Raw genomic sequence first — 24,981 nt, forward strand, 5'->3', positions numbered from 1 at the left:
AATAAAATAAAATAAAGCTCTCCCAAACCACAGGAAACTCTTAGATATGTGGTCTTTTCTCTTCCTAGGTTTTATTTTCCTTTCCTTCTTGTTAATAACAAAAATTTACCAGAGTATTGAGACAGTAGCTAAGAAATGTCCATGAAGGCAGAGGAACAGGGGCGGGCTTGGGGGAGGTTATATCTAGAGAGATTTTCTATTAAGGTAGATCAGCTGTCCCTCAGAGGGAGATCAGGGGGATCCCAGGGTTGAACTGGGGAGAGGGACACACACACACACACACACACACATACACACACACACACACACACACACACGTGCACACCTATCTAAACTTTAATCATTTTGAAAACTCTGTCTTTAAAACAGGAACTTGCCTTGGGTCTCCTGAACCGTGGAGCTCAGATCTTGCCTTCCTCCTTCTCAGCCACCTCGCCCTTTGAAGCAGAGAGCCCTGTTCTTCCACACCGGGCAGGGTAAGTGGAGGCTGCAGGCCCTCAGGGGCTGCCTGGAGGGCTCCTTTCACTTTTGTGATCTAAGGATTAGGTAGAGAAGGTCCTTTAGGGGGGAGAAATGAGAACCCACACTCCCCCTGTATTAAGAAAAGGAGGTGGGGGTGGGGTGCAGACAGAGATTTTGACAAATTACAGATGGAGCTGACTTGACCCAGAACAATTCCCAAAGGAGGTCCTCCCACACCCACAGGAAGGCCAAAAAAAGGCTTGAAATTCAAATTATTTTTGGTGCTTGGGAGAGGAGAGGGGAGCGAGAGGGCAGTGGTGGTAGTAAATAGGAGCCGGAAAGGGCGAAAGGCTCAATGTCTTTACCAAGGAGCAGCCCAGGAGAGCAGCAAATATCATCAGAAGGTTGCTGGATTTAAAGAATATATTCTATTATGTCTCCATGGGCTAGACTGTAAAAGAGAATATTCACACATTTTATATAAATTTGGCCTCTGGCCTGAGAGAATCGGCTACTGCCCCCTCCTTCCATTTGCCTGTTTCTGAGGTGAGGGGACAGAGACGTGTCCCCACGGTAGCCACATACCTTCCCTGCTCCTCTCCGGCCGGTCCCTGGCCCTGGTTCCCTCCCAAAGCTGTCTTCCTTTCCTGAACGTTGTCCAGCCATGTTCTGGGGGTTGTTTCTGTGACACTTTTGCTTTTTGGATAAGAAGGATGGGGAGACGTAGGGGAGAGTGGAGGGGGAGGACAGCCTGGGGAGAAGTGAGAAGGTGATAACTCCCCCTGAGAATTAGGGAGAGGGAGAAATACAAAGCCCTTCTGGCTGTTGAGTCCTTTAGGCATTTGTTCCCAGGCCTCACCTTCTCCTCTCTTAACAAGAATGATTTGGTACTGGGCACCCAGTTAACATTGAATTGCAACTAAACAGCCAGTAAGTAACTAAAAAGTCTGCAATGACAATTCTGTGTATTTGAGGTCAGTTTTTAGATGCCCTCACTCCAGTGCTGCTTTATGGTGGGTTCCCCGCAGGGTAAGGAGTTGTAAGGGACTTTTTCCGGGTCTGCCTGAGGAGGGGTGAGGGCCGCCCACGGGCATCTTCCTGGCTCCCACCTGTCACTCGGGCTAGACTTCTCTCACTTCTAAAAAAGGAGAGAGGAAGCGCCCTCGGTTGTAAAAATGTCCAGGGCTAAGACAAAGGACAATTAGAAATATTTGTTTTTGTGTTGAGAAAGCAAACTTTTTTTTTTAAAACAGATACATATCATTTCACAAGTTAGGTAGTTTCCAATTTATGACTTTCCAGAACACTTGGAGAAAAACCTAATTGAGTTGACCACTGATGGATCAGTACAATAATTTTTTTTTAAATCAACTTTATTTTTAGAGCAGTTTCAGGTTTACAGCAAAACTAGGAGAAAGTACAGAGAGTTCCCATAAGTTCCCAGCCCCCTAGCAGGCACAACCTCCCCACAGAATGAGTTTTGAAGGAAGATCTCTAAGTGACATCTAACCTATGATTCAAAGGCGTTCGAAGAATTGAATGGTATTGCCAAATTCAGCCCTGTTGAAAAACAAATGTCACATTTCCTGGCAAAGGTGGACTGGCAAGAAACCTTCACATAGGATTTGTATTTATAGGCAATGAAGTCATTCCAGGCCCCTCTCTGAAGCCATAAGCCCAGAAATACACCCCAATTTTCCTTCCTTCTCATCAGACCTGAAGATTATCATAAAGAAACTCCTACAGCCCCATCCACTTATTAATGTGAACAAGTTTTCTCAGATCCTACACTCATAAAAATGAGAAATAGGAATGAGATTAATGGTAAGCCTGCTCATTCTTGCAAAAAGTATTATTAATTGATGAATATTTGAACTATTACATATATGTGTAAATATATAAAATACGTTATAGTTAAAATTCCATCCTCATTCACCTCTTATAAAGAATAATATCCAATATTTTACTCTTTTAAGTTTAATGATCAATGAAATATATATTTATTTTGTTACTAATAATGGTAATGATGTATATTCGTCTCAAAGAATGCTTTAACATTGGGAGGTTTGTGGTCACCAGACATTTTTTAAATTGTAAAATCAATTCACATACGCATTATTGTTTCAGAACATATGATTGGGTAGTCGATAAAAATGATTAAATAATAAATGATGTCATAAAACTATATGATGTTTGGATACAATTCTTTAGGGGAAGAAAATATATATAAATATAATGCAGGGAAAAAGAAATGATTTAACATTCTGACTGTTAAATAACTGCTTTTTTGTTTGAAAAAGGGATGATGGTGTCAGATGACAATGGTACTTAGATTTTATTGGTTACATTTAAAAAGAGTGATATAACAGTTTTATTTTAAAACAGCGCTTGTTAACAATCTTCAGAATCCATCCTTTGTAATCATTCAAACTTACGATTAAAAGTTACAGACGTTAACTTAAAAATAAGCAAAAGTATACCTTATTTTCCAGTACTTTTTAGGGGGTGTAGTGAAGAAAAGTTTGAGAAACACTGTTTTATGTTTTCCTCTAACTGACATTTTTGCTCACTGCATACTGCTTATATTTCTAGGTCTTTCGCAACTTTGTGTGTTAAATTGTAGGCATCGTCCTGCCTACAATTTCAGAGATTTTTCTCTTCCCAAGTTCTTTGTCCCTCACTATGCTGCCCATCTACTCTAAACTGGGTGGTAGCTACAGGGTCATGGTACAAGGGCTTAGACTGGAGAAACCAGAAATAAATCAGCCCCTAGCCCTCACAGCTGAACTATTTTAAGAATATGCAGTTACATTTCAGTGGCCGTGATTTGACTCATGGTGTACCCAGTAACATATAATACCAAGATGCATTCTAACGGGCTTCTACTGTAATGTTTGCTTGTCACCTTCTCAATATCGGGTACCACGGCAGGGTTTTATGGTAACTAATTGAAATGATCTAACTAACCCTAATGTTCACCCTGCCATAGGAAAGTCATGTTCTTGCATACCAGCTGAAGTTCTGGTGGGAGTTTCTCCAAGTATGAAAAACTTTCTTTTTAAGGAAGGCAGAAAAAATGGATGGAGACAACCACATGCCCAAATGGCAGAGGAAATGGCCATGGGGGGGGGGGGGTGATGTAATAGGGACTGTAGCAGTTGAGGTAGGAGAGAAATAAAGCACTGCTCTTCATATCCGAACTAAAAACTAAATGTCAGTTCACCACAGTTGTCAGTACAGACTCCACATGTGAACCTACTTCACCAGTGTGTGGAGTTCGTAAGTGTTGCCTTGGTTAATCTGGGGTCAACAGGGTTCTGTCTCACCACAAGTGATTGTTAAAACTAGATAATAACTATTTAAGCACAAAGCTCTGTCAATATTTTTTAGCTTTATTTTTCTTTCTTTAATTAAGCCTTTTATTTTGAGACAGTTAAAGATTCACAGGCAGTTGTAAGAAATAACTCAGATCCTGTGTAGCCTTTACCCAGTTTCCCCCGATGGTGGCATCTTGTGTATAGTATCACAACCCGGATATTGAGACTTTTGCAGCCAAGAGGCAGAACATTTCCATCAGCAGGAGGATTCCTGCGTTGCCTTTGTATAGCTAGCTACACACATGTCCCTCTTAAACCCATGTCCTTCTTAACGGTTGACAATCACTCATCTGTTCTCCATTTCTGTATTTTTGCCCTTTCAAGAATGTTCTACAAAAAGAACGAATCATACAGTATAACCTTTGGGGGCTGTCTTTTTGTTCCCTACTTACCCTAATTCTCTACACCAGGGGTCCCCAAACTACGGCCCGTGGGCCACATGCGGCCCCCTTAGGCCATTTATCCGGCCCCTGCCGCACTTCTGGAAGGGTACCTCTTTCATTGGTGGTCAGTGAGAGGAGCATAGTTCCCATTGAAATATTGGTCAGTTTGTTGATTTAAATTTACTTGTTCTTCGTTTTAAATATTGTATTTGTTCCCGTTTTGTTTTTTTACTTTAAAATAAGATATGTGCAGTGTGCATAGGAATTTGTTCGTAGTTTTTTTTATAGTCCGGCCCTCCAACGGTCTGAGGGACAGTGAACTGGCCCCCTGTGTAAAAAGTTTGGGGACCCCTGCTCTACACATTCATTATGGCTGTTATGTATCAGTAGTTTGTTTGCTTTTATTGCTGAATAGCATCCATGGTATGGATCTATCACAATTTATTCACCAGCTGAAGGACTTCTAGGCTGTATCCAGTTTTGGCTATTATCAGTAAAGCTGCTACAAACATTCATACAGGTTTTTGTGTGGATTTCAGTCTTTATTTCTCTGGGATAAATGCCAGTTGTGATTGTTGAGTCTTATGATAGTTGCATGTTCACTTTTCTTTTTCTTTTTTTAAAATGACACTGCCAGGCTGTTTTCCAGAGAGACTGTACTATCTTACATTCTCACCTGCAATGAATTATGTATGATCCATTTCTCTTTATCCTAACCTGCATATGACATTGTCACTATTTTTATGATACGTATGTAGCGATATCTCATTGTGATATAGTATTCTTTGTTATCTTTTGAATTTTCTCATTTTTGCTGTGATATAATTGACATAATATTGTATTAATTTAAGGTATACAGCGAAATATTTTGATACATGTATGTATTACAAAATGATCACAACAATAAGTTTAATTAACATGCATCATCTCACATAGTTACAAATGTTTTCTTTTTGTAATGAGAACATTTAGGATCTACTCTCTTAGCAACTTTCAAATATACGATACTGTACAGTATTGTTAACTATAGTCACCATACATTGCACTCCCATAACTTATTTAACATTATATTTATATCTTTGACTATCTTTAGTCATTTATCCACCCCTAACTCCTGTATCTGGCAACCACTAGTCTGTCTTCTGTTTCTATGAGTTTGGTTTTTTTAAGATTCCACATATAAGTGAGATCATACAGTATTTTTCTTTCTCTGTCTGACTTACTTCATTTAGCATAATGCCCTCAAGTTCCATCCATGTTGCCACAAATGGTAGGACTATCTTCTTTTTTTTCATGGCTAAATAACATTATATATTTAATATTATTATTTATCATATTATTGATATTATATATTTAATTTTCTTAACTATTCACCTATCAATGGACACCTACGTTGTTTCCATGTCTTGGCTGTTGTGAATACTGCTGCAATGAACGTGAGGATGCAGATATTCTCTTTGAGATAGTGATTTGCTTCCTTTTGATACACACCCAGAAGTGGAATTGCTGGATCATATGGTAGTTCTATTTTTAATTTTTTGAGGAACTTCCTCACTGTTTTCCACAGTGGCTGCATCAATTTACATTCCCACCAACAGTGCACAAAGGTTCCCTTTTCTCAGTACCTTTCCCAACACTTGCTATCGCTTGTCTGTTTTATAATAGCCATCCTAACAGGTATGAGGTGCTATCTTTACTGTAGTTTTGATTTGCATTCCCTGGTGATTAGGGACGTTGAGCATCTTTTCATGTACCTGTTGGCCATTCCTATGTCTTCTTTGAAAATATATCTACTCAGTTGCTTTGCCCATTTCTAAAGTCAGATTGTTTGTTTTTTTTGTTATAGAGTTATATGAATTCTATATATATTTTAAATATTAACCCCTCATTAGATACATGGCTTGCAAATATCTTCTCCCATTCTGTAGGTTGCCTTTTCATTTTGCTGATTGTTGTCTTTTCTGTGCAAAAGCTTTTTAGTTTGATGTAGTCCCACTTGTTTATTTTTGCTTTTGTTGCCTTTGCTCTTGGTGTCAATCCAAAAGAGAGTCATTGCCAAGACCAATATCAAGGAGATTACTCATTATGTTTTCTTCTAGAAATTTAATGATATTAAGTCTTCGATATTTAAAAAAATATCTTTTTTATTTATTGATTTTAAAAAGAAAGAGGAAGGGAGGGAGGGAGGGGTCAATTTGTTGTTCCACTTAATTATGCATTCATTGACTGATTCTTTTCTGTGCCCCGACTGGGGATTGAACCCACAACCTTGGTGTACCAGGATGATGCTCTAACCAACTGAGCTACCTGGCCAGGGCCCCTTAATATTTTCTTTTTAGAGACTTTATTTGTAAAGTCGTTTAAAATAATTAAAAATTTTTGTATTATTAAGCAAAAGATACATAATGCACACAATATATTTTAAAAATATAAGAGTCTGAGTGAGTCCTAAGCCTCCCCTTACTACCTTAGAGGTGATCTCCTCCTCAGAGGTCACTGCTCCTACCAGCAAAACCACGTGAAACTTTCCTCCTAAAATAAAAGTACAGATCACTGTTCAACCACATTTTCCTACCCCAGCGTCCTCACCAGGAATGACGAAAGTCATCTTGAGCACATAGAACCTCTGGGAATGCTGTCAACTTTTCTTTTCCCTCCCTTGTTGTCAGCTAATCCATTTAGGGACATAGGAATGAACTGAAGAAAGTCATTTTCCCCTCCACCCCCTCCTTCCTACATCAACAAGAGCTCTTCCATTCTGCTGCTGTTTCTAATCTGCTGAGGGCTAGGAAACCACATAATTGGACCTTTGGAAATTAGATATTCAATCAGTACCCATAAGCAAGCCTAAGAAAGGCTCTTCTTAATGCAAGGACTTTGTCTAAGGCCTTTCCCATCTGACCTTCTGAATTCAGTGTTCTGTTCCAAAGACTGAAGTCGTCCAAAGGGCAACCTTTAGATCAGGGTCGTGCGTTTTTGTATGTCTTTTTAGCAAGCCAGCAGGGAAACATCTTCTGACATCAGATGCTGGAGGGTGCATTTGGCTACTTATCCAATTAGAACATTCACAGCATCATTAAGTATTAGGTGTAAGGATAAATTTAGCTTGTGATTGTTTAATTACTAAATGAAGGTGGCGAACTGGACTTAATTCTTCCAGCCTTGTGTTACACTTAATTTTAATATAGTTTGATAGACACGTGGAGTCATCATACACATTATGATGACATTTGAAAGAAGATACCTGGGCAAATTCCCTGTCTCCAGTGACTCATACTGAGTTTCACTAGGTCTCAGGGTTCAAGCTGCTAATCAGGTTTTGTTTATCATTTCCAGTGGTAGGAGTTTTAATGTGAATGGCCACACAATTGGCTAAAATTTTTTGAAAAATGTATTCATGGACTGACATGTATTTTTAAGTTGAGGATAAAGTTAATTCTATGGTGAGTTTTTAAAAAAATCACAAAGCAGCTATGAGAACCCTGAGGTACTTATAAATTAAAAACTATTTACTTGTAAAACTAACATTTTCCCTCCTCTGATCATAAAATAATACATGCTTATTGAAGAATACTTAGAAAGCTCAGAAATAAAAAAGATTTTTAAAAATCACTTATAAATCTAGTATTAGATCATGATATTTTAAACTTTATCTTTGCAAACAGAATATTTTTATTATGTAACACACACATAGACTCTCAAATTGATTAACTCTGAGGAAGAAAATAGTGTTTGGAGGACATGAGTAGAAGAAATATTTGTTTGTTCTTACTATTTGTACCTTTTGAACTCGATACAGTGTGGATGTTTTTCCTACTAACAAGATAATGAAGATACATAAATCTATATGTCCAAATATCCTTCTTGCTTTTCTTTGTTTTGTAATAATCAGCTTATGTTGAGAACCACCAATGTAAAATTTTACCCACTTCACTAACTACCGTAGGAATTTCTTGGAAAAATGGATGGTGTTTATTCTAGCTAACAACTTTGACTATATTTACCCATAAGTATTTACTAATAGTAGCCTGCATATAGACTCAATGCTGAGGAAATGAATCATGTAACTAGTCTAAGCAAAACAAAGATAAATACACTGCTAAAATGTGGTCACGGATGCAAAGCTAAGGTATCTATTCCTTCTCTCTCTCTGATTCCAGAGGCCCAGTTCTTCCCACATAATCACAGGGCATCACTGGGGATGTAGGAATCCTAGCAGTGCGCTGCACTTATTCAAACTGACGGAAAAACAATGCCCTCAGCACGAATCAATAGGAATGAAGCATTTAGCAGGCAGACTGTCATTTCTGGGGACAGGATACACACTCAGTTTTGAGGTTTACATCAGTGTCAGGTTTAGCAGGATAGCAATGCTTTCTAAACTTTGTTTCTAGGAGATAATTTTGACATGTGTATGTAATGTATGTAAACAGGTATGTGCATGTATGTATATAAAGAATACTATAGAACGCATGGCTTAACCAACAGAAATTTATTTTCTTATAATTCTGGAGGCTGGAAGTCCAAAGGTGTGGTTGCCAGCAGGGCTGGGCTCTGGTGAGAGCTGTCTTCTTGGCTTGCAGTTGCCTCCTTCTTGCTGTGTGTTCATGTGGCCTTCCCTCGGCATCTGTGGACACAGGGAGAGATCTCTTCTTCTTATAAGGCCCGATTCTATAGGATTGGAACCCCACCCTTATAACCTCTTTTTTTTTTTTGTATTTTTCTAAAGTGAGAAGCAGGGAGGCAGAGACCCTTATAACCTGTTAACCTTAATTACCTCCTAAAAGCCCTTTCTTCAAATGCAATCCATTTATTAGGTCTTTAACATGATTTTTGAAGTGAGAGGCATAATTCGGCACATACATATATAAGTTTGATTTTATATACAAATTTCCAGGTGTTCCACCAAGTTTTTATCTTTTTATTTTATTTTATTACTGTCTTGTACTGCTGTTTCCCTTATTCTGTACACAGAGGTTACCAAAGATTCTTCCACTCTCCATTTTCCACATTTTTAAGGCCCTGAGAATTTGAGCTAAGAGATGACCCTGAGTGTTGAACAGAGATCATTCAACTCATGGATTCAGCTCATAATGGGCTATGTGATTCTGAGATTGTATCTCTCCTGAAAAGCAGAATTATCTCATCTGTAAAATGAGGTTAATAATCTACAATCCTGTGAAAGTGGAAAGAATAAATATTTAATAATTTATTATATAATGTTAGCTCTCTGTAATAAAAGTTTCAAAATGAAATGTAAGGATTTTAGTCCAAAGGTATACTAAAATTTTTAAATTTAACAGAAGCCCTGGCCGGTGGGCTCAGTGGTAGAATGTCGGCCTGGTGTGTGGAAGTCCTGGGTTTGATTCCCAGCCAGGGCACACAGGAGAAGGGCCCATCTGCTTCTCCACTCTTCCCCTTCTCCTTTCTCTCTATCTCTCTCTTCCCCTCCCGCAGCCAAGGCTCCATTGGAGTAAAGCTGGCCCAGGCACTGAGGTTGGCTCCATAGCCTCTGCCTCAGGGGTTAGAATGGCTCTGGTTGCAATGGAGCAACGCCCTGGATGGGCAGAGCATTGCCCTCTGGTGGGCTTGCTGGGTTGATCCCGGTCAGGCGCATGCCAGAGTCTGTCTCTTTGCCTCCCCACTTCTTACTTCAGAAAAAATAAAATAAAATTATAAACAAACAAATAAATAAAATTTAACAGAAATTCTCGATATTTACACTGTGCCCTAAAAACAGTAACTCACTCAACTCAAAAACAACCGTGTGAGATAGGTTATCTGTTATTACCACCTTCCCCATTTTATAGAAACACAGAGAAAGAAGTCAAGTTGCTGGTCCACGGCTGTACAGCTAACTGGTGACAGAGCTAGCGTCAAATCCTAGCAGCTTGGTGCTAGAGTCCAGTTACTTTGCAATCACTATGAAATTGCTTATTCACTTCTAATTGTGTCATTTCCTTGCTCAAAAGCCTTCAGTGACTCCTGATGCCTAAAGAAATGAGCACAACTCATTAGCTTAGCAATAAAGATCCTCCAGTTACCTTTCTTTCTTGTTTTGTTCCCCATGGAAATCCTTCATCTATCCTTCCCCGCTCCGGCTGAATTGCACCAGCCACGCTTCCCCCAATGGCTCCCGTGCGTATCTGCCTCTCTGCTTTGCCTTGGACAGTCTCTTTATCTGGAATCCACCTATTCTCAAACCCGCCCCCTACCTTCTACACCTCACCTTTCCTTTAAGGTCCTTCTAAAGCAGGGGTCCCCAAACTTTTTACACAGGGGGCCAGTTCACTGTCCCTCAGACCGTTGGAGGGCCAGACTATAAAAAACACTATGAACAAATCCCTATGCACACTGCACATATCTTATTTTAAAGTAAAAAAACAAAACGGGAACAAATACAATATTTAAAATAAAAAACAAGTAAATTTAAATCAAGAAACTGACCAGTATTTCAATGGGAACTATGGGCCTGCTTTTGGCTAATGAGATGGTCAATGTGCTCCTTTCATTGACCACCAATGAAAGAGGTGCCCCTTCCAGAAGTGCAGCGGGGGCCGGATAAATGGCCTCAGGGGGCTGCATGTGGCCCGTGGGCCGTAGTTTGGGGACCCCTGTTCTAAAGTGTCCTTCAGACATGTTGTCCTGTACCTCTCAACCCCTGTGGGTTGTGATTTCCCACAGAATGTTCTCCCTTCTCTCCTCTGCATGTATCAGTTTCTGGCTTTTATGGTAGCTATTCCTGCACATGTGATATTCCTTCCCTACTAAATGATGGGCTCCTTGCTTTCTCATGGAGCTTTAAAAGTTTTTACTAAAAGCTAAATAATTATTGTCTTTTCTCATAACCAAATGTATGCACAGTTATTGTAAAAAATGAGACACTACAGAGAATACATCTCTTAGAAAGTGAGACATACCGTGTTAGCCCCTCCTTCTCTGCCCTAAGAAAACGGCAATTAATAGGTTGGAATGTAGTCTTCTAGACTTTTCTCATGTAATAAGCATGTATAGATTTTTATTTATAGAAATAGGATTATACTACACAGACAGCTTTGTACCTTTTTTCCACTTAAAGTATTTAGTATATTTCAGCCCTGGCCAGGTGGTTCAATGGATAAACACTGTCCCTGAGTGTCGAGGTCGTGGGTTCAATCCCAAATTAGGGCACGCATGAGAAGCAATGAGTACCTGCTAAGTGGAATGGTGAAGTGATGCTTCTCTCTCTCTTTCTCTCTCCCCCTTCTCCCCTTATTTCTCTCTCACAAATTAATGAGAACATTATAAAAAAGTATTTTGTATATTTTACATAGAGATGTATCTCATTTTTTGGAAAAAACAGCTGCATAGTATAAGATTGTGTGGATGTACCAATATTTACCTGTTAAATTCCTTATTAGTGATCATGAGAGTGATTTCCAATTTTCTCCATTATAAACAATGCTTTCAGGAATCTATTTGCATATAGTCCATATACATATACGCACACCATATGTGCCACATATATTGCCAATGATTTTCTGTAGGACCTATCCTTGGACATGAAATTGTTAGGTGAAATGGAATGGAGATTCTAAATGATAGTTATTATAAAAAATGTGGAGGTGAAAGAGTTCTGTATCCTTCACCAACTCAGGTTCTGGTGCCAGGCTGCTCAGGTTTGTATCTAGGCTTGGTCTCTGTCGCAGTTACTTCACCTACAAATTGGGGCAACAAGAATCGGTTGTCCTAATGTTGTAAGGCTTAAATGAGATAATAGATATAAAACAATTAGCATTTAGTAAGTATCTGGCAAATAAGTAAATACAAGAGATATGGGAGGAAACATGGTAGTAGGTTCAGATAATTGTTTATTGAATAAATAGGACTGAATAGAACAATAGCAGTTTGAGTAATCTTTCTGGAAATGGATGGTGCTTTACTCTTGAAACCAGTAGTAATTATTTATAAAACGACCAGCTAGCATTAGATATGCAATATTTGCCCTTGGAGCAATTTATCTTTGTGTAAAATTAACTGGCCTGAACCAGAATCAACCAATGACCTTGGCCTCTTCAGTCCCACACTTTCCCAACAGAGCTAACTGGCTCCAGCTGCAGCTTGGTACTATATGTAATGAGGACAGAGAGCAATGCAGTTCCCTGAAGGGGGTCATGGCTTACCACTGAAGGTTAGTTGGTTGTCCAGTCACCCGGCCTTTAATACTGAACAATAATAGAAGTGTATAAATAAATGGCTAGAGTAGAGCAAAAGGACTTCTGGTTAGATTCTGAGGTTCTAGGCCAGATGTCTCCCTCTTCTGCACCAGTACTGGAAGATTCTGAGGGTAGTCCACTCTGGCTCCGCCACTCACCAGCTGTGAAACCCTGAGCAGATTGCTGAACCTCATGCTGCACTGTTAGAACGAGGAGACTTAAATAGCTGATGTGAAAGGCCCTTTTTTGGACATTCCTTTCCCCACAGGCAGAGTCACATTGTCAGACATCAGGGCTGTTTATTGTACTGAAAAAAATTAATGCATAAAAGCAGGCAATGGAAATACTTTGAAAATGTGTCAGTCACAAGATGGAAAAGGACAATAGCAAGGCACAGAATCAATTCACATCTGCTTTGTGGTGCCCAGTACAGGAGGGGGAGGAGTCCTCGGAAGAAACACCAGGAAATTCAGGAGTCAGGGAATGGAATCAGGGCAGCAACGGTAGTCTAACTGGGGCCAGGTCCTGGCCAGGGTCAAATATAGCAGAGAATGGGGCTCCCTGTGAAGTATGGGCATCGTCCGAAGTGCGCTGATGACCCTCTCCCCGGCCTAACATGCTGGTGAACCTCCCCTCTCACTGGAGTCAAATTGCGCCCATCTTCATAAGCCCATTTCAAAGTCCTTCTCCTTCTTGAGACTCCACCTCCATCCCATACAGAAACGGCTTGCTCCTCTAAAGGCTGACAGTGCTCACTCTGTGCCATTTATTTCCAGGGCACTTCCAGGAGGAATACAAGGCTGCTGCGACCTTCTAGTGACACTTTTTATCCTTACAATGACAGCCAAGGCCTTTGGCTCCTCTGAGCCTCCCAGGCATCCAATACAGTAGTGCTCGGGAAATATTTGTGGCTCTGTAATTGAGTGACTCAGGCAGGCCCAACGGGGAGTAGAACTTTATGGGCTTTAATATGAACCATACCATGAAATCTGAGATTTTACCCCATTGCTCACAGTGGAAACCCTCAGTTCTAGGGTTCCCGTCCACGCTGAAAACCATAATTTAATTTTTAAGTTCAAAAACACTTAACACAGCATCTATTTCATTTTCGAAAGTAATCTAAACCCTACAAACGTTAACTCCTTTACTCTCTATAACAACCCAGATGTGGAAATTGAGGCACGTAAAGGTGAAGTTACTTGCCCAGGGATCAAAGCTAATAAGTGGCAGAGCTGGGATTCAAACCCACGCCATCTGGTTCCAGAGAACATGCTCTTCAACGTGCTATACTGCCCGAAATTTATGAGTGGCAAAAATCTTCATGAGCAGAAAAAAAAAAATGTCGTTGATGTGTTTATTTCAAAGGAAATACATATATTTTTTTCTTGTGTCTCCCTTCCTTCCTCATTCAAAGCAAAATGTTCTAAAGCAAACAGCCTTTCTTTCACACCTGAGAGAACCGGGTGGTTCATTTTTGCTTTGGCAATCAAAATGGAAGAGGAAACGTGTGTGGTTTCATCACTGGTGCTTTCGGGGTGTGTGCTGCGCGCTGTCCTGCCTTCCTCCCGGCTCCTCTGGCTCAGGCCCCCTACCCCCACGCTCTGTTGCCTCGGGTCCTGGAGACTTAAACCGTCTTCCTTTCCCCTACAATCCTGGGATGTGGACCAGCCTTTCAGTCATTCCCGCATATCCAGTCCTTGTCCTAGAGCCTCAAGGATCTTTTGCCCTCCTCTCCCTAAAAGTCTGGTAGGACTCAGATCTCATGAATTGCATTTGCATCAGAATCCCGAGAAACTGCATCTCACGATCCTCCGTTCCAGGGTGAATCCACTACGTTTCTGTTTGGGAGGTTGACTGCCTGGCTTCGTGCATGTTTAAATGTCTATCGCCTCACGTGGGAGGCCGCCGTCAGAACCTGACAGACCTGCCATTGATTAACTGTGGGACCCAGGGCACATTACTTCACGTCTCCGAGTCTCGGTTTCCTCACCGTGAAAGGGATGGATACCCTTAGAGATGCTGTGTGTATCAAATGAGATAGCGCAAAGGCTGCACCAGCACACTGTGGTTCTCTTCGCAATATTTACTTAGTGCAAGCTCGTAGGTTTCCCATCCCCCCCCCCCCCCAGCACCCTCCCTCTCTGAGGGCAGAAAGGGCGTCTTTGCGCCACACTCTGTCCTTGTATCCCCCGTTAGATCGTCCGGCCCCATTGTACTCTCTCTTCGGGCAATTTCAGGACAACCCGGGAGAATCTGCGCTTCTTCTTTCGATCCTAACCCTAAACCTAATCTCACGGCCCTAGAAAGGCAAGGGTGCAGAATGCGAGGGAGGCCCGACTGAAGTCGCGCGGTGGGGCTTTGGGAAGAAATGGGGATAAAGGGGGAGCCTGCGCCTCCCTCTTTCGAGGATGCTCTCTACCCCGGGCCCCTTTCCCGCTCCGGACACCTGCTGCCGGGGTCAGGCGTCCGAGGCAGGGCCTTTCTCCGCAGCCCAGGTGCCACCTGCACCGCGGCAGACGCTGGCGAGGTGGTCGGGGCCGGGCCTTGGGCGCCCGCCCCGCCTCCTCCGCGCAGCCCGCCGCGCCCGGCCGCGCCCCCTCCCACCCCGCGGCGCCCCGGCACCCCTCTCCTCCCCCAGCGGGCTCGGCGGAGCATTGTACTCACATCCGGGGCTGGGTTTTGCTTTAATGCGAAACGTAATTAACCCGGAAAAAAGAGCCGAGAGACAAGAGAGAAGGAGGGGGCGGGGTGGGTGGGGGGAGAAGAGCCAGAGGAGCCAGAGGCACCGAGAGTTTGGCCGCGAGATAAAGAAATCCCCCGAGAGTGCCGGCCCCGCGGGCTGGAGGGGCGCGTCCCACCCCGATGTAACCCGCGCACCCTGCCCGAGCCCCGGCCCCTGCACGGCGGGGTAAGTTGGGTGCCCTCGCGGGCCTGGGGGCGGAGAGGCGCAAGGGGCGCGCAGGGGCCAGCGCGGGCTGGGGGAGGCGGGCTGGTCGCCGCAGCCCCCGGCCGCCTCCTCGCGCCCCGGAAAAGCCTGGAGGCAGCCCCTCCTCCAATGCTCTGGAGCGTCCGGGGTGGCCAAGGTCGCGGCCGTCAGGGGTCGGGCTGCGGGGGTGGGGCCGGGTGAGGGTGGGGGCGGGTGCTCTGCTGAGCGGCATTTTCTCACAGTGCAGCGGCGAAACTTCTTTGCGGGTTCTGGCGCTGGGGCAGCGGCTCCGCAACGACTGCTCGAGCTGCGGGTAGGGCAGGCGAGCTGAGACCGTCCAGGCAAGTCCCTGGGGCACGGATTGGGCCGTGGAGACTCATCTCTCTCTCCCCTATTATCTTATTACAGGACAGGCCTAGTGTGCTTCCGTAGGGAGGTCTCTTCCTTTCCTCTGGCTCCAGCCCGGGCCCGCGGGCTTCTGGACTTCCAGGCTATGGGGCTGACTTGAAGAAAAAGTGTCCTAAAATGCACATACAGTGCCAGGTTGGGAAAACACCTCGAGGGGAGCTGTTTGTCTGTCAGTCTCTTTTTATCCAGCTTCTTCCTCACCTCACTCCCTTTTTCTGCTCCAGTTTTGCAGTTCTGAATTGTTATTTTATCACATTAAGAAAGAAAGAAAAAGAGAGAGAAAGAAAGAGAGAAAGAAAGGAAAAGGGAAAAAAGAGGCCTGTAGGAAGGAAAAGTGTCCAGGCATGCCCTCCAACTTCAGACTTTCAGATCTCCTCCCCCAGGGCAGCCCTGCCCCCCAGCCTCTCGGCTTCAGGTTTCCTTCCTTCTTGATGAGTGTGGGTTCAAGCTGTGTCTTCCCCTTCTAATTCCTCCCATCCCTCCTCCTTTCTTTCTTTAGGACTCCAAATGGGGCTTTGCAGAGGGGAGTCAACGGCAGAGAAGAGGGAGGGGGAACGCGTTCTACCAGGATGCCAGCTGTGGCTCCTGGAGGCACCTCAGCCAGCCGACTGGTGGTTGCACTTGGGCGGAGGTTCCAAAATTGTATTCACGTTGTTTGTTCTTAATATATCTGAGTCAGTCCCCTTTTTACTTCTTTCTGGAGCTTCGTTTTTCTTTGGAGGCAAAGCCTTCGGAAACAGTAAAGCCAAAGATCTTGAAAGAACAGAAATGTTTGTTTTCTTTTATTTGCATTCAGTTGACATACTGGATACTAAGGATATGAAAGGCAGTGATGAACTAAATTCAGCCTCTGTCTGTAGGGAGCTTCCAGTCTAGGGAGCTCAGAGGCTTCCTAGAACACAAAGGTTTTGCTCAAATAGAGAGATCTAACATGCTTTGAGAAACCAGTGGAAGCTTTTAAAAAAAAGCATTATCATCATTTCAGCCTTCTTCACTGTGTGCCATTTGAAGGCGGGCGGTTTTTGTCATAGTGAAAGTCTGGCTTGTAGTCTAGACTCTGTGGCCAGCCCAGTGTGTGACTTCTACTAGGTGCTGGGTAAATGTTAGTTGAATGAATGAATGAGTGACTGCAGGCACATGCATGGTCTGCACCTGTCCAAATGGAAGGGAAAAGAGGAGTGTGGCAGTGCCTCCAGCCTATAGAAATTCAGTTCATCAGGCTGGTTCATGAAGATTTACTCCAGATGTTGCCTTTACACCTAAGTAATCTGCTGCCCTATTTATAAGCTCCGATTTTTGCAAAGTGTGGTACTCCTCACTTTGTTCTGGCTAGCTGGTGAAGAGAGAGCCTTGCTCATTTCAGAGATGGGTAGTCTCCTAGGTATTGACTCGGAAACCACCTGCTCTTAGGTCGAGAGTTTGCAAAACCTTCTTTTCCTCTGTTGGTGCTTTCTTCTCTCTTCTGTATAAGGAAGTAGGGCCTGCGGATCCCGTCATGTCATCACAGTGAGCTGAACTGTATTTAGCTCGGTATTTTACCAAGGTTAAAATAAATCCTGAAAGCATGCAGGTTTTGGTTGATGCCTACCTTTGGAGAGATTCTGCAAAAGTGGGAAGGGAGATGCATCAGCCCTATTAGCCAGACCCTCCCGAGCAGCCCCCTGCAGGCTTATAGCGTGTTGCTGAAGTGCTGGAACTTGAGGAAGATCCAAGCAGCAGGAGCGCGGTCTTCACTGTGCACATCCAGTTGACGCTTCATTGATTTCCTGTCTTCTTCATGGGGCAGGTGGACAGGTAGGGTGATGCCCCTGTTAGAATGCGGAAATGCCTCAGATTAGATCTTGCTGTGGGCCACAGTGCAGTAAGTATCCGATTCACTGAAACTGCTGGGGCATTATTCATTCTGGCTGAAAGAGTCCTAGAGCTTGGAAAAGAGGATCTGGGTGCTAGAACATTGGGTCGCTCTGTCTCTGCCCACCATAAGCAGTTTGGGTTGCCTGACTTTCAGTTTTACATCTGTCTTAGTGAGCTGGGTAGGACTCTGGCAATCTCATCTGTTAGGCTTTGGAAGGGAAGGAAGCAGAGCAAATATTATGGTTTGACAGCCTATGGGAAGAGAAGACTCCTAGCCCTGCCCCATATAAGCCCATCATTGAACCTGGCAATCGGACAGGGTGGGGAGATAGAATGGCTGAGAGATGGGAGGGATGAGATCCCTTCCTTCCCGTTCTGATGGGGCCTGTGCTTGGTGCAGCGGGCCTGTAATTGACCTTTATTTCAAATCTTGGGTTACTCTGTTCTCCCCTCCTTTGGCCCTGGCTGTTAAGCCCCACCAGATTTTTGGGCTTTATAACTTATCTTCTTTCTGAAAGGCTCTTCTCTTCCTTGACCCCCCATTGATTGAAGTGACTTGCAGAGGATTAAAGACCGAATTGGGCTTGCTCACCATGGACTTCCGAACGCTGGTGGTGCAGGAGCTCCTGGCACTGCCCAAGGCGGGCAAAAGGCTTTCAGCTTTGAGCCTGTGGTGTGCTTTTCTGCCCATAGAGGTTGGCCAACTGAGATAAAGAGGGTGGAAAGCCAGGTCTGCTGGTCCTAACACTCCTGGGAAACACTACACTTAAAGTGCAAAGGGTAGTACTCTCTGTGCCATCAGCTTGAACCCTGATTTGGCCAGCCACTTGCAAAGTGGCTCTCTGCTATTGTGATTCTCCCTTGGGTGGAGCAGGAGGCAGCTCCAGAGTTCCTTTCCTGGAACCCGATAGGCATGGCTGGGTTCTGTTAACGTCCAGGGTAGGCTGGCCAAGATGGAGGTCTGTGGAGCTCTTGGATTTTCTTTTTTTTTTTTTTTTTAAACCTCTTGGAGTATTTTAGAGATGTAAAATATGATGCTTCTTGAAATAGAGACCAGAGTAAGGGAAATTTAGGTCTTTCTTTGTGGGGGAACCCAATGTCATGGCCTTTCCATTGATAATTTGCTAGTTGCTATTGGAGGGGCGGTGACGGCCCCTGCAGCTGCCTGCCCTGCCTTGAGCAGCTCTGCGGTAGTCGTGGTCATCATACACTGCTCGTTAGGCTCTCCGCATACACAGGCATCTTAACAACATGTGCCCAGTGCTTACTCTACCAGACGTCCTGGTGAGCACTTTGCACACATTATTTATTCCATTGAATCTCCACTTGCCACCTTTGAAGTCCGTACAGTGATTCTCTCCATTTTGCAAACGAGGACAGAGGCCCAGAAACGTTCAGCAGAGTCTGACTCTAGCCACCTTCTTTAGCTTCGCTACGTCTGCCACTTCAATGGATAATTGAAATCCGCACAGCCCTTTCCACGGTCCTCTTCCTACAGGAGTTTCATCAAACGCGCTCAGACTGATCGTCATCACCGGCACATCCTCCTTGTCACTCCTCTTCGTTCCCTGAATTCAGGGTTGTGAGCATGTGCCCTTAGACAGATGCTCTTACACGTTCCAAAAAACTGGTGGAGAGTAGAGATAGTAATGTTTTCATGTTCCTACTGCCCACATTTTAGTGGCTGCCACTGGCAAGTTTTTAAGTGAAGATTGTAACTCTGGAGCTCCTATGTGGCTGTTGCTAGGAATCCCCACCATGAAACAATTTGCTGAGTCTTCTAAGTGTGTGTGTGTGTGTGTGGGGGGGTGCTGGATGATTCTGCAGGTTGGAAAGCTCCGTTTTGCTAAGCTACTTACAGACCCAGTGTGGCAGCTCCCTGCCCTGGTGAGCTCTCTGGTGGAGCCTTGAGCTGTGGCAGGCCTTTGCTTCCTGCTGGCTCCAACAACCACATTTTCTCTGAACATGGAAGAGGCTGCCGTTCAGAGAGGTCATGAGTGTTTGAAATATTTTGTTGTTTTTAGCATCTTTATTGCAATGGTATCAGTATTCAGATACTTCTGCCATTCCCCCCCTCACCCCTGACCAATTTTTTTCCCTTCAAAGTTCCTTGAGTGTCTTTTGCCCTCCGTTCAGAGTTCTTGGGTCCAGTGGGGATTGGGCTGTCTGTGTCAAGAAGGCTCCTTTTCTTAATCTTCCCATTCCTGTAGATGCTTGCATTCCTCACCCCGAGCTTCCGTTGGGAACATGTTGTCAGTACATTCCCTTCTCTCACATTACTCTCCTGCCTTAAGACTATTTGGAGTTTGCTCTGATGGTATTTTCAAAATGCGGTGATAACAGTAGGAAGTAGATGCTCCCACACTTCCTAAGTTATCATCATTGGTCTATTCTCAGGGATGTCTTCTGAAATAGCTAAGCTTATGTTTTGTTATTGTTCTTGTGATTTTGATCAGGCCCTTGCCGTTGTTGTGGTTCTACAGTCCATCTCTGTGTATGCAACAGTTTAACATAGGTGAGCGCTCCGTTCACATGGCCTGTGCATATTCTAGGAATAGTTGAGTGCCTGCTCTTAACCTGCACACCCCAGTTCCTGTCTGCTCTATTACAGTCCTCGCTGAGACCTCTGATGTCATTTCCTGATAAACTTTCTCCTGTAGAAATTTAGCAATTTCCTGTTGGTATCCCTATCACTTACCGCCAACTCTGGACCCCGCTGTCTCCAGCTCCACCCTCCTCCCACCCCCAGTGGGTAATAAGACAGGAGATGCACTTACTGTGTGCCCCACTCCATGTCATAAAATGCCTTCCTGACCATTTTCTCGACTATATATATATATTTTGTATTTTTCTGAAGCTGGAAACGGGGAGAGACAGTCAGACAGACTCCCGCATGCGCCCGACTGGGATCCACCCGGCACGCCCACCAGAGGGCGATGCTCTGCCCCTCCAGGCCGTTGCTCTGTTGCGACCAGAGCCACTCTAGTGCCTGGGGCAGAGGCCAAGGAGCCATCCCCAGCGCCGGGCCATCTTTGCTCCAATGGAGCCTCGGCTGTGGGAGGGGAAGAGAGAGAGAGACCGAGAGGAAGGAGAGGGGAAGGGGTGGAGAAGCAGATGGGCGCTTCTCCTGTGTGCCCTGGCCGGGAATCGAACCCGGGACTCTACCGACGCTCCAGGCCGACGCTCTACCACTGAGCCAACTGGCCAGGGCCTCCCCTTCTTATATTTTTATACACCCCAACAGTGTCAGAATGGTCAGGCAGCTCAAACTCCCTTATTTTACTCTAGTCTTTCCTTTCTTCCCAAACTATATTAGTGATCTTAATGTCCAGTACATCTGACCTGTGGTGGCTCAGTGGATAAATCATCAACCTGGAATGCTGAGGTTGCTGGTTTGAAACCCTGGGCTTGCCTGCTCAAGGCACATACGCGAAGCAACTACCAAGTTGAGGCTTCCGCTCCTTACCCCCCACCTTTCTCTCTCTCTTTCTCTCCTCTGTCTAAAATTAATAAGTAAAATCTTAAAAGAAGAAAGATGTCTAATACAGCAAACTATAGCTTTTATGACTTAATAGCTCTATAGATTTTTTTTTTCTTAAAAAAATCTGTTTATCTATCTGTTCATCAATTTAGCCATTTATTTTTAAAATGTCAGCCCTATCCGCCAAGTTTCAAGATGGAAAATTCCACTGGGGTCCTTGTCAGGTTTCCTTTCCTTTCCCTAGAGTTCTGGGCTTGGTGTGGCTCAGGTGCTATAGCAATAGAGGAATGGAGGCAGCGACTTGAGGGTGAATGTTGTTGGCTCCAAATACAGGGGCTCCTCTTAGGAAGGCTAGAGAGTAAGGAGCCAAACCTGCAGGGGAAGAGCCTTTGTAAGAGGATGTTGAAATAGGAAGTGAGATACCCAGCTGCAGTGAAGGATGCCAAAGCTCTCTGAGTATAGGTACCTGGCTCTTGGGCAGTTGTGATGGGTGAGATACTGCTTTTTTAGATTTAAGACTTTGACATACCAAAAAGTCCTAGGGGAGCTATAATGTAGGCATGGTTTACTTTGTTTGTGAACTCTGGAGAATTGAGAAATTTATCCTCGGCTTCAAAATTTCTGTACTGGAGGTGAGGGTTTGTGTGGAGTTAAACAGCTTTCTTCCCTCCTACTAAATTCAATAACAAACATTCCCTGTAGAAAATATGGAAAATATATAGAAAATATATAGAAGTAAATAAAATTCACCCACAAACCATAGATACTAACTGCTAATAACTTGCTGTCTGTATGTCAGTCTTTTTCTGTAGAAATACAAAAATAACAGGAGGTTGAGATCATATTATAAGTCAGTGGTTTTCAACCTTTTTACACTTGTGGACTGGTGGAAATAGAATTATTTCAGGGACCACTAAGGCAGAAATAACCCTGAGCATAAGCAAATTCAACTAAGATCACTGGGTCTATAATCTTCATACAGCGTCAGGGTGGTTAACTCTTTCGTAGATGGCACAAAATTTCTGGTAGACTGGCACTGGTCCGTGGATCGGTGGTTGAAAAACACTGTTATAAATCACATTATATTTTAAAAAATCTTACCAGGATATGGTTTCTCCCTTATTCATTTAAAGATGACTTGAAAACATAGTTTTTACATGCTTATGTAATATTTTTTATGCAAATATCTCATAATTAATTATTCCCTAATCATTGGGACATTCAGAGCATTTCCAACTTTTTGTTACTACTAATTCTATTGCAGTTGCTATCTTTTTATTTTAATCTTTATTTGCATCTTTATTCATTTACTTGGATGGAATCCTAGAAGTAGAATTACTGGGTCAAAGGGTATGAACATTTTTAGCTCTTGTTACATATTGCCAAACTGCTTCCCAGAAAAGTTCCTACTCCTGTCCTGGGTATGTAAGAATCTTAGGGAACTTTTTAAAGTAGATAACATTTGTTTCAAGCCAATCTTCCTTTACTATTTCATCCCTCTACTGCCTCTCTCTTCCATCTGCATGTGTTCTATTTATTAGGGTCTTGGTTTCAGGTGTCTATTATGAACTTGACAAAGATGTCAATTACCTCAATTCCTACGGGACAGTTTTATTCTTGACTTGACTCTTCTCTAGTGATGAGACCTGAGGCATTGAAATGGGCAATTGAGGAGATGTTTTGGACAGAAAAACCTCCTGATTCCCCTGATCTCATTGTATGTAAGGGAGGCAGCCTTTGACCCTTTTTTCCTTCATGAGCTTTGTCTGGTCACCTGGCAGATATTGACCAGGAATCTTGGTTTACTTGACTTTTTCTCCATTTTATTGAATTCATTAGTGTGTCATTGGTTAATAAAATTATACCGGTTTCAGGTGCACAGTTCTACAACACATCATCTGTACATTGTATTGTGTGTTCACCACCCAAGTCAAGTCTCTGTTCATCACATTTATCTCTACCCCTTCTCCACCTGCAGTCACTACACTGTTGTTTGTGTCTGTGAGTTTTCTCTCTTTTTTCCTTTTTGTTCAATCTCTCCATCCCTCCCTCATTGCCCCCCCACAGCTGTCAGCCTGCGCTCTTTGAGTCTGTTTCTGTTTTGTTAGTTCATTTTGTTCATTAGATTCCCCATATGAGTGAAATCATATGGTATTTGCCTTACTCTAACTGGCTTATTTCACTCAGCATAATACTCTTCAGGTCCATTTGATTGACACTTTAACCCATTTTCTGCTGCTGATCAATGGGTAACTTCACGCAAATTCACTCTTTTTCTTCAAAGTTTCATTTTTACTCTAAATTATTTAATATCTTTTCATTTGCAGTACATACCTAGGAACTTAAATACTGAAGAAATCTGGATAATGTAAGACTCTCCTCGTTTTTATTTTGCTTTTCTTTAAAATACATTATTTTGTTACCTGGATTATGTGAGGCCACACTTTGGTTTGGTTTGGTCTGGGGTATGTGTGTGAGAGAGAGATCGATATTGGTTGTGTGCACACATCACATTGATTCACATTTCACAAAGTCCAGGTGGAAGAAAAAGCAGGAAATAGTTCTCAAGAATTGTAAAAAATCATAAGCTAGGATCTAGTCACATTATTACTCGGAATGTATGTTGTTTTTATGTTAAAGAAGAAACAAAGCCATGAATATGTACATTTCAGCATTATTTATAATGGTAAAAAATTGAAAGTAATCTAACTGTCTAAGCATAGAGAGTAAATTATAGTAAATACAGTCCAGTAATGTTATGTAACCATTAAAAATAATGATCATAAAGACTATGTGGCAACATGCAACAAGTTTATGATATCACTTAAAAAATTTAAAAGGCTGATTACGCCGGCAGGGGCATGAAAAAAGCATGCAAAGCCCTGGCCGGTTGGCTCAGCGGTAGAGCGTCGGCCTAGCGTGAGGAGGACCCGGGTTCGATTCCCGGCCAGGGCACACAGGAGAAGCGCCCATTTGCTTCTCCACCCCTCCGCCGCGCTTTCCTCTCTGTCTCTCTCTTCCCCTCCCGCAGCCAAGGCTCCATTGGAGCAAAAAAATGGCCCGGGCGCTGGGGATGGCTCTGTGGCCTCTGCCTCAGGCGCTAGAGTGGCTCTGGTCGCAACATGGCGACGCCCAGGATGGGCAGAGCATCGCCCCCTGGTGGGCAGAGCGTCGCCCCCTGGTGGGGGCGTGCCGGGTGGATCCCGGTCGGGCGCATGCGGGAGTCTGTCTGACTGTCTCTCCCCGTTTCCAGCTTCAGAAAAATGAAAAAAAAAAAAAAAAAAAAAAAAAAAAAAGAGCATGCAAAAGTGAAAATGGTTGGCTAGCATGATCTTTTTAAAATGCCAGCGTTGTTATGTTGTGATTTTTGCACTAAACACGGAAGACACTAGGGAGGTTTGGCATGCTTTGGAAAGATAGGGAGGGTACTGTGTGGGGCGGACCAAGGTCCCTTCCTGCACAAATGTCTGTTCTCTTTGTCTTCCATGAGTTGTAAAGACTAAGAAGCTACTTGCTGGGTGGTTTCTTCGTGGTGTTAGAACAATGAAGAAGAGGCTAGCCTGAGAGAGGGGTATCTGGTGCTTTAACCCAGCAAGAACATGTTGCATATTGTCCCAGGAGATGGGGAGAGTCACTGTCAGCGATTGGGGTCCAGGACATACGGACGTAGGGGCAACTCCTGAGTTAAACCACCCAATGTCACCCTCCACCCAGTGATTTTACACTGGGGAATATAAGTTAAAATGACATTTTAACAAGTGATTTTAGAGAATCAGAAAACAGGCTAAAATAGTGTAACTGGAAGAATGTCATGAGAATTAGAAAGGACATTTCAAAGCTTCGTCTTGGTCTTGGTAGGGGAATTTTGGGGTGACAGTATGTATGTGTATATCAA

At 43.5% G+C, this 24,981-nt stretch overlaps 1 protein-coding gene across 3 annotated transcripts in view; it reads left to right on the forward strand.

Moving 5' to 3' along the window:
- The first annotated feature begins 368 nt into the window (after nucleotides 1-368).
- PLEKHA2 (pleckstrin homology domain containing A2) overlaps nucleotides 369-24,981 on the forward strand; it is a 75,977-nt gene continuing 51,364 nt past the window's right edge. Inside the window, exon 1 of one of the 3 annotated variants that reach the window (XM_066380387.1) lies at nucleotides 369-476. The gene's annotated coding sequence lies outside the window, so the exon portion shown is untranslated. Of the gene's footprint in view, nucleotides 477-15,167; nucleotides 15,326-15,562; nucleotides 15,685-24,981 lie in introns of those variants that run through there. The other 2 variants (XM_066380385.1, XM_066380386.1) reach the window with 2 other exon arrangements.

The sequence above is a fragment of the Saccopteryx leptura genome, chromosome 4, assembly GCF_036850995.1.
Source record: "Saccopteryx leptura isolate mSacLep1 chromosome 4, mSacLep1_pri_phased_curated, whole genome shotgun sequence".
NCBI lineage: Eukaryota > Metazoa > Chordata > Mammalia > Chiroptera > Emballonuridae > Saccopteryx > Saccopteryx leptura.